A 10,787-nucleotide genomic window follows, 5' to 3' on the forward strand; every position below is an offset into this window, starting at 1 on the left:
CATTATATCAGAAATGAGGAAAGTGCGTTACTCTATCTAGATGCTTCTTTTCTAAAACCTGAAGTAAAGAAAGTAGTGGTTAAAAAATTCTGCCAAGAGCTACTTGACAAGAAAACCCAAGGAAACTTTTACAAACATGTAGATAAGTTCTTGTTAAAAGAGTACACTTTTGCTTTTCTCAAATCATCAAGGAGCGTGCCATGCACTCGCTAAGTACCTAGAACACATACTATCTGGGTATCCCACCCACGCGGGAGCTACGTATCACTACAGATATAATGCGGCCCCAAGAGTGCTCTATTGACGTCTTTGTCGCACTTACAGTGTTAGCCTTGACCTTGCCTTGCCGGATACTTGAAGGGAGATAGAGTCAATTGTTCAAAACGAGAAGTGCCAAATTTTCTGGAACTAAAATTCTCGGACATTTCCGTTACACACTTGAGGCCTGACATCGTTCCCCAAGATTTCGAGAAACGAACTATATTCGGGATCGAATTTATGGCTCAAGCCGACTACAACAACACTGCTAAAGTGAAGGATAAGGATGAGAGGTATCAAAAGGGAGCTGCAACGATTGCACCCAAAATATTCGGTTAAAGTAATTATCCTTGTAATTGGTGTTCTCGGAGGTGCAAAGCTATCACTGGTTCATAACCTTAAAGCCATACCAGGATGCCAAAAATATGTCGAGGCACTTGCGAGATGGATGCAGAAAGCTGTCGTCCTTGAATCGCTTCGTGTCCTCAAGACACATGAGAGTTTCGCAGGGCTGTCAGTGAGATTTCATCGTGCCCTGTACCACCCATCTCACACTTGTGAGATGTGGTCATGAGTGTGATTAGCCGCGGTTCTGCTAGGAGCCCGGTGCCATTATTAGATGACGGTTGCTCCCAGCAGGACCATGCGGTGGTTGTTTAACTCTTTTTTCATATAAATATGGAAATAAGTAACAAAAATTTAGCTGAAAACGACCATACGGGTTCAAAAATTTAGTGAAAAAGTGTAAAAAGTTCTAAATATATTTCTCAGACGATTGTTGAAAAAACTAGCGTATAATACATGTGAGCACAGACGATTGTTGCAAGTTTGACACTCGTCAACAATCGCCTATTTTGCCATTGCCATGCATTTCTCTGCAACTTAGTTTAATGTAATATTTAATTCCCAAACCAGTGCTGATTATATATCTGACTTCTCTACCGCAGTTAGTTTCGATTGGCTGTCCGAAGAAGTCTTAATCTATATGCCAGCTGCGTTTTCTTCTAATTATGTTGCAGCACAGCGACCGAGAGCCAGAAACTCCGCCTGAAAAACGTTAGCATGCTGCCTAAGCGGACACCCTATTCCCTCCTTCTTCCGCTGGCATGGATTCCTGCTACTGGCTCTCCTTCACTTCTAGAGTCATCTGTATATCAGATTTTAGCTTGGAGGATCGCGTTACTATTTTCCTTCCACATATCCCTGCTTGAAATATAAAGGCGGAAAGCCTTGGTTAAGTTGAAGTGTTTTTTTATTTTATTTTGCCCTATCTCTAAAATCGGCAGATTGCTGATGACACTCGGGAGCCTAGTGTACCTAGTCCTCCGAGTCCATCTAATTAGTCTTGCCAAGCGGCCCATCGCGTGTGCCGCTCTTGCAGTTATCAAAACGTGTAGGGGTTCTTCACAGAGCACGAAGCCTATCCGCGCTGTGAGCATAATTCTAATTGCTCCCGTCAAACCCCTAAACGCTAGCATTTGTTATCATCACAGCCTGTCCTGCATCGTTTTAAGTTTTGTCCATGGCCACTAGACCATGGCCGCATAAAGGAGCCTCTGTTTAAGGAAAGCAGAATAGAGCCATGCTAGTATTTTAGGTCCTAGACACCGCGTGAACTCTAAGGCTCTCCTGCAGAGCTGAAAAAAAAAACATAAAAAAGTTCCTGCATTGGATCTCCAGTTCAGTTTATTATCTAGGATTACACCCAGATATTTCACCGAATCTATAAACGTCAACATCCCGCAACAAACGACAGGAGTGTCGACTTTCGGAACCTTGCAATTTCACGTGAAAAATACCATGCTCATCTTTTCCGGATTTAGTGAGAGCCCTGAACTATTGCATTTGAGCTCTACTTTGTGCAGCGCCGACCTTATCAGACCCATTAACGTTTCCAAATGGGCCTCCCTGATTAGGATAACAAAGTCATCCGCATAACCCTATGTATAAAACTCCTCATTATTAAGCCTACAAAGGAGTCCAGCCACTACCATACACCACAGGAGGGCGACAGGACACCCCCTGTGAATAGCCCCGTGGCGCGATTCCCTTAAATAAGCCCTCCCGCCACCTGTTTTTGATTTTCCTTTGACGTAGCATACTTCATATCCAGGTAACTAGCTGTTTTGGCACACCACGCCTCAAAGCCTTTCGACAGATGACTTCTGGAGTAGTATTGCTGAAGACACCCTCCACATATAAGAATGTATCCACAGCATACACCTTTTGTTACAAATGCTGCTCCAATTTTGCCACTACAGCATGGAGTGCCGTTTCTCACGAACAGCCTGTCTGAAAAGCATGCTTCTCTTTGTGCAGCGGGGCGGATTAAAGCGCTGGATAAATGCCATCCGTCTCTGGCGATTTAAAGGAACAAAAGGACCTGACGGCCCATTCCCCCTTTTTTGCTGCTACGACCTTGGAGGCGAAATACCAATCTGCCCTCTCCGACTCTTGGGCCCATCCTCCCTCCCATCAGTCGGCTCGTCGGCTAGGTTTATCTGACACAAGATATACATGTGGTTCGAGAGAGACTCCTCATGAGAGACTGTCCAGTCCACTACCCTGCCCATTAGCTCCTCCGAGCATAGAGTCATATCGACAACCTCATTCCTGTTTTTATTCTGGAATGTGCAAGTATCAACTCGATTTAGAATGTCCATCTCAGTACCCGCTAAATATTGAATTAAATCTCTTCCGCTGATGTTGATATTTGTGCTCTCCCTCACCGTATGATGAGAGTTCGCATCACAACCCAACAGCATAGTCTCACCTAAGTCTCACCTTAATGAGGCCTTAATGAGTGAGATACCTGGAGCAAAGCTTAGGCACTAAAGTTGCATCTATACTCTTCACAGCTATGCATGCCCTTGGCGTTTTTTCAAGCTGCCCCTTAAATATATATGGAGCCACACTCTGACAAGCCACTAATTCTTTTCCTGACGAGACCTGCCTACACCCTTTAAAGCTTCTGGTCCTCCTACGAATCCCAGTTGGGTCATCCAAAAGGTAACCCTACCTGCCTTTAAATACGGCCGAATCAGTTTTCAGGATCACGCTCTGGAAGCTAAGGCGCCTCAGAACAGTCATCGGATTCTCAGGGATACCGGAAATCAGTACGGTCGCTCTGCGGTGCCTCTGCAGACAATCCGTGCCCTTGACTTCCAGGTTTAGTCCCTCTTTATGAAGATCTTATGAAGATGTCGTTGAATCTGAGGGCGTGCCCCTTGCGGGATAACGCGTCAATCTCGTTACAGATTTTATCCCTCAACCTATGCAGGTTCTCGAGATCTAGACAGGCTTCAGGATTACCCAACGCGACTACAACTCTCCCCAGGGAGTTGTTGGCCATCTGCGTGAAAGTGAGACCCTGTGTATCCAGGGCTTCTGCTGTTTCAACTCCCTGCTGGGGGAAGTTTCCTCTGGAGTCCTTTTTCCTCTTGTCCATAGGATAAGTATGAGGGGTTGCTACAGGCGTAAAACTTGCGGCCACTACCCCCTGTAGGGAGCCTTGGCTACTATTTAAGAGATTGATTGTCAATTTTTATCATTTTCCACCGCTTTCAGTGAATTGCCTCCTACGGAGCCTTCCACTTTCGGCGGTAAGTTAGAGGAGGGTGCCGAAACAAACCCTCTTATTTTTTTAGTTTGCTTTATTTTATGTAATCGTATCATAGTCCCATGAAAAGCTAAGGAAGCAAGAATCAACCCCCCCCCCCCGCAGAAATCCGCATGCAGGGGGCGGGTCAACGAACTATAGGATTCGACCTATTGTCTCAAAGTCTCTGTTAAGACACATCCTTTAAGACCTCTGACCGTCCGCTTCTGCTGAGGGGACGTGACAAGACCGGGCTATTTCACTCTGAAAGGATCGCTCCTTAGTTTATATTCCACCGACTAGAGTCCTGTAGATCACCAGAATAACTACACCTCATGATGTAGCCTCTCTGGTTTATCTATTCTAGATTTATAATCCGCTGAGACCCGTAAGCCTTCCCACCAGCTACACATTCTCGTGATCCCCGGTGACAGGAAAATTATATAAAAATATTAATTTTGTAATCTAAATAATTATTAAATTAATTAGAGAGATGAAGCTTCTAGCTTGTTTGAGCTTCAAAGAAATAAAAGAAATATGTAAATAAATTTAAATGTAATAATTTGGATATTCTTATATAGTTATAGGTTTAAGAGAATTGCAGAACAGTTGGATGTCAGGCTTATTTGGGAGAATCCAAACTTGCCAGATTCAATTGTCCAAGAACTGATTCATATAATTGGAGGTCACAATCATGCGCTTACGTAAGCGTAATTTACATGATAAATTTAAACAGCGTAGGAAACACTGAATTTGATCAAAATTACAGAACTAATGTAAATATAATAAGGACCCACTAATGAAAGCTATTTCAGTACACATCCTGGAAGAGTTCTCGTATACATAGGGTGTAACCTCAAATTTTAATAAATCTAAAATAATGTTGTTATTAATGTTGAGTTTGTTAAATTAATATTCTATCATTCAAATTTTCAACGTGAAGCAAATTTGTCAACACTACTAAAATGATGTTAAATCAAAAAATTTCCATTAAGACTATACGATGTTCTTTAAAGAAATTTTTAAAATATATTAAAACTTAGGTAATACATAAAGAGTTCGGAACTTAAACTAAATTCTTCCCACTAGGGTGCCAAGACTTACGGGAAAAAATCCCAAATTTAAGGAACGTTTCAGACCAATGAGCCTGCCATTTTTTTTACAAGTGTCCATTTATTACTCCAAGATTTTTTTGTGAGGGGAGGTTTCTGAACAACTCTGCGAATCCTGACGAACGAAGACACACTATAGGCTATGTCCAACGAGGAATTTCCACTTTCTAACTACAAAGAAGAAATGCATGTCAATTGAAACTAGACTGTGCTTACTTTTTTAAACTATTACATATTATTATTACATATTTATTGTTTATCGTACTAAAATCCAATGAGACCCTCCAAGGGGAGAGGTTGTCTAAAATTTCAAAAATCGTCTTCACGTAATATTAACGTACGCTCCTTAACATATAAATACATAATTTAGAGAAAATTTAACTTTAAAATGAACTTAAGATATGTTTTGGTAAAATTTGAATACGTATGCAAATAAATTTTCAGCTTTTCTAAAACAGCAGCCTCTGTGGGATGGGCGTCTCTAACTTTAAACGATGTACATATGCAGGCCATATGTCAGTGTGTAGAAGTAAACTTCTTCTACCAGAAAATTTTGATATAATCTGGCCCTGCAGTGTAAAAGTTATTCGTGTCCTGAAGTGCTTTTTTCTTATCTTCGAAAGTGAATTATGGGCATTCATACTCAGATATCATGAGATCGCAAAACTCCTTGAAGCGGATGATATTATTAGTGACTTCTTGGGATTCTAGTATTTTCTGGATATTGTATACCACTCTCCAAAAGGTCTCTAACTCTTTGGGCTTAGGTGGATTTTTGACAGAAACACGGATATTGCTGAAGGTGCGCAATAGGTCAGCGTAAAACTATTGATTCTCCTTGACCCATCTCTCCTCTTTCTGAATTCTACTAGCTTTGGCTTGTTTAGTCTGTGATGGTAGATACTCAGTTCTTGGGCGAACTTTCAAACCTTTTCCGTAAGCGCTCTACCAGATGTTATGTTATGTTAAAACTAAACACAAGACGCATTCTGTCTTGCCCTTCCAGTTTTCTTGTTCACTTGATCCAAACGTCTTTTGGTCTTTTGATCCATCTTCGATTATAGCCTTCGGTTTAACTCAGCTGAAGCCCTTACAGCTCCATAAAATGAACAATTTATGGTTCAAATGTTCCTTCTTGTCCTGAAATCGCGATCATCTGTCAGGAGGTAGCCCGATTTGCATGTTTGATCTTAATTTCGCCTCCTTCTCTTGGTCTGTGGCTTTCTCATACAGTAGTTGGGGAACCGATTCGCGTAGGTATCCCTTTTGCAAGTAGTAGTCGACTTGATTTTGAAAAAACTGATGCGAAACGCGCTGAAGTTCTGGACTGTGCATGTTGTCATCATCTAGACTATTTTCAGCAACCTGAACTCTAGGGTAGTATTATTGTCCATCATTGGGGTTATTCCTCCGGGACCAACGCTAACAAGAAACAGTTGTCCGCCACTGCCTATTAATTATAACCATATTCAGCAGAAACCTTTTGTACAGGGCTTTTCCATAGGCCCTTTGGCTCGATTTTAAAGGAATCAAAGCTGTTTACGATATCTTTTACCTGCCAGAGTTTTTAAAAATTTCTCAGGAAATTCAATCAGTTTCTGAAAAAATGGAGGTGGAAATTTTTTCGATGGAGCACGTTTTTTCAAGTTTGGATGGTCATAAAAAATCCAATATGCAATTTTACAAGAGTAGAAATTTACTTTCTAGCCACTGAGTTGCCGACTCAGTACAAGTTTGATGAGTAAATATTTTCAGGTGATCATTCTAGTGCGCACTTCGCTGGCCATGCTTAGCTTCATACTGACTATGCAGTCGTGTATATTCAGCCATGATCATATAGTGTGTGATTTCATAGATAGTGATTAGACGGTATGTTTTTTATCTGAAACAAGTTAAGCGAACTGCCTAGTAGGGAAGAACGCCGAATGGCGACGCGATATCCCAATCGAAAGCGGACGACGAAGCTGGAGGGGGAAGGGGTACTCGCGCTTGTTTATGCGTGGTTGCCTCCTCCCGCCCAGAACCGTCACGTGCGGGCTCATATAGACGGGAATGTTAAAGCTTTGCTTATCGGGAAGTTTTTTATATCTGGAGGTTGGATTTTTTCAGTAATCCAAAAACATGAGAATCCACTCTAATGGATGGATTAGCTAAGAATTGATTGCTATGAAATGGCGTTGCACATTTAAAAACGTTTAAAAGGCCCTTAAGAAGGCTAGGGCGGAAAGCATTAATATGGAACATTGCCACAGGACATGTTCAAGGTCGTCGTCTGTTTGATGGTTGGAAGGGCAACTAGGCGAGTCTATGATGATCTTATGCGCTCGGCCAGCTCTGAGCGAGTAGTGATTACTTCTCATGCGACGAAGGGATGCAATTCACTCCTTTTTATCAAATATAGCGAACCAAGATTTCTGTACGTTTTATAAAAGTCATTTGTGTAGAAAGTACTGCAACGATTTCCTCTCATTTCACAATAGTTTTGGCAAATTTTATGGAGGTGTTCTCTCAAGAAGTTGGCAAAGTCCAAGGTGTAAGTCCCATGTTTTGGAGGGAAGCATTAAAAGTGGCAGATTTCGCGGTTACATCTGCGAGTTTATTTCCCGGAATTTCCTTATGGCCTAGTACCCATGCTAGGAAAATATTACATTTAAGCGTGGTAAGAGAGGCAAGACGATTTTTGATTAAGAAGATAAGGTGAGATTTAATTTTATTGGGGTTGGTTGAAGAGACACTTTCTAAGACACTTAACGAGTCCGTACAAATAAAAACTTTTTTAAATTTATGCTTTATAATGAAAGAAGTAAGCCTGTTTAAACATTTACTTGAGGAGAGAAAATATAATCACTGTATGGAAATTCAAAGAGGGAATGGTGGAAAGATCTGCGTATTGGGGGCATAAGACTTCGGGTCTTTTAAAGGCAGCTATGAGTGCAAAAATGCCTGTGATTCTATGAGGGTTGTTTTGATGTGTGATACTCCAACGATCCTCAAGCTTGTTCGTTAGGGGGTGTCTAAGATTTGAGAACATCTTTACTTTGTTACTTCTTACAGCATATTTAACGTATGTTTGAGAATCATCTGCAAATTCGAATATGACACAACTTGCCGGCAAAAGTCGATGTATCTTGCGAGAACAAATTAAATAAATTATAGGACTTAAAATGCAGCCCTGAAGAAGGCACAAAGTGCTTACTCTAGGTCCAAACAGTTCGCCACTGATATTAAAATAAATGTTCATGACTGAAACAGAGTTGTAGACAAATTTATCTATATTTTTAGGTACGTTAAAATCTCTAAGATCTTCCACTAAAATTTGGGTTATTACGCTGGGAAAGGCCCCCTTTAGGTCCAAAAAGAGTTCCGCTGTTACCTCAACCTTGACAAAACCCGTCCAAATTTCCGTCTAGGTTAAGCCAGTTTATCCGTGCATGATTCACTTTTTCGAAAACCGAATTGTGTAGGGTAGTGGTAAAAGTTATGCTCAAAGTACCAATTAAGTGCATTGTAAATTATTTTTCCATTTCCTTGAATAAACAAGAGGCTACGGATATCCGCCTAAGTTTGCCTGGCGTTGACTTGGAATGAAAAATGCCAAAAAGCTGTTTAAGGAAGGTGGAAAGGAGCCAGAAAATAAGATGGCGTTATAAATTAAAAAAAATGGTATTCGCTTCAGAAGGAAAGTGACTAATAATATTATTATCAATTTTATCTAATCCGGGAAAAGATTTAATTTTCAAGGAAGAAATAGCTATAGTAAATTCATCTTCGGTGAATGGAGCCTCAAGGAACTGGTTGGTCCTAAAGTCACTGGAGAACTTATCATTGAAGACAGTATAAACACATTTCACATTAGATGATGTTCTATCAAGCGTTTTGCAAAAACTTTGAAAGGACTCTCTACTGGCTTCATTGAGGGTGCGTTCAGCTTTAGTTGAAAGTCTTTTATCTTTTAAATAGTTCGGATAATTATATTTTTGTCTTAATTAGATAGAAGCTTTACGCCTATCCTCAATAGCATTATTGCATGCCTGATTCCGCCAAGGAGCTGAAACGAAAGGTTTGTTTTTAGATAGGTGGCCATGGGTTGGTGGTTTGGAAGTGGCTAAGGGTACCCCGCATAACAAGGTAGCCCCATCTGCGCATTCAACAAAAGAATTGTAGCTAGAGATGGGATCCAATGTAGGTGGAAGAATGTCAGTCGCCCTAGATTCTATAAGATTTTCTAAATTGGAAGAGAAGGACGACCAGTTAATTCTATTTAAGTTACATTTGTGTGAATAGTAGTTGGAAATAGGTAATTGACACCCAGGTTAGTGACCACTGGGTAATGGCTACTGCCTAGAGCGTCGCCTCAAACATCATGTGCACAAAGCATAAAAAGTTGAAGGCTTATAAAAGTAAGGTCCAGAATCGAGGAAGATACATCTGGACGATTAACATAAATTGAGTAGCCATTATTTAAAGAATTAAAGTCTACATCATCAAGGGCAGCACAAAGTGCTTCGCCATTTTGACAAACCCTGGTGCTACCCCATAGGCTGTGCTGTGAATTAAAATCCCTGCCAATAAGAAGGTTATTTCGATTGACATCGTTAACTGATTCAAAAATCTTTTTCATGTATTTTCTGAGATTCTTCCGCCCGCAGAGGGGACCCTGTAAACGGAAACGATTAGAAGTTGACCAATTGAAGTATCAATAGATATGGAAATAGTTTCTAGGCTACTTTCAATTTTAAGTATAGTGGACACCCTTGAAAAGGTTATAACTCTTCTAATTACAATTGCCAAACCACTGCGATTATTCGCAGCTCTGTCAGCTCTAATGATGTTAAAATCACGAAGGAATAATAAGCAGACCTAACTCCGTTCCTCCACTTGGCAATAGAAACATTACCATAAGTGATACGCACATTACAGGAAGATCTTAGATTTGAGTGCGCAGGTGCGCAGTTGTCCTCTTCCTATACATGGAAAAGTGTGCGAGTGAGAAAGTTTGTCAAATTGACGTAAGCTGAGAGGTTCTGTTTGTTTGTTTTGATGCAAGTGTCAGAAATATGTTCTAAGCCATGAGGTGTCAAGTTCCGGGTTGTGGACGAAGTTACACGCCGAAGAAGGCAAATACACTTCGTTTTTTTAAAGTCTTCACTGTAAGTACAATCTGGTACAATGAACGTCTAATATATTTTATTATTTAACCTGTCATTTAATTTTAATAGAAATGATTTAGGAATTTAACCTTTATTTTTTGATCTTATTTTTCTACATAAAGGAGACGCAGTTGCAAATATAGCAAGAAATTTTTATTCGTTCACATATTTTTCAAACAAGTACCGAAAATACTGTTTATATATTTATTTTGTGTATCTTTCGTATAATGATCAACAAAAGAACACAACCTCTAACTTATGTCAATTTGACAAACTTTCTCACTCGCACACTTTTCCATGTATAGGAAGAGGACAACTGCGCACCTGCGCACTCAAATCTAAGATCTTCCTATAATGTGCGTATCACTTACGGTAATGTTTCTATTGCCAGTTTCAGATGGCTTCCCACTGGCAGTTGGGTCTCCTTATTATTCCTTTGTGGTTAAAATCTTACCCGCCACAGTTTCCGTGCATAATTCGCAAACCATCGACCTGTGCCATACTAAGGCTGTGACAGATTTGAAGAGAGAGGGGAGATACTTGTTGTTAGAGATTTAATTAAGTTGCGGCATTCTTCTGTTTTTGGGGGACTTTCAGAGGAAAGAACGGTGATGAAATTAGTGAGCATTAAAAGTAGATTGCTCATAATTGTAAGTAAGTTTGGTGATG

The sequence above is a fragment of the Belonocnema kinseyi genome, chromosome 5 (genome assembly GCF_010883055.1).
Source record: "Belonocnema kinseyi isolate 2016_QV_RU_SX_M_011 chromosome 5, B_treatae_v1, whole genome shotgun sequence".
Taxonomy (NCBI): Eukaryota; Metazoa; Arthropoda; class Insecta; order Hymenoptera; family Cynipidae; genus Belonocnema; species Belonocnema kinseyi.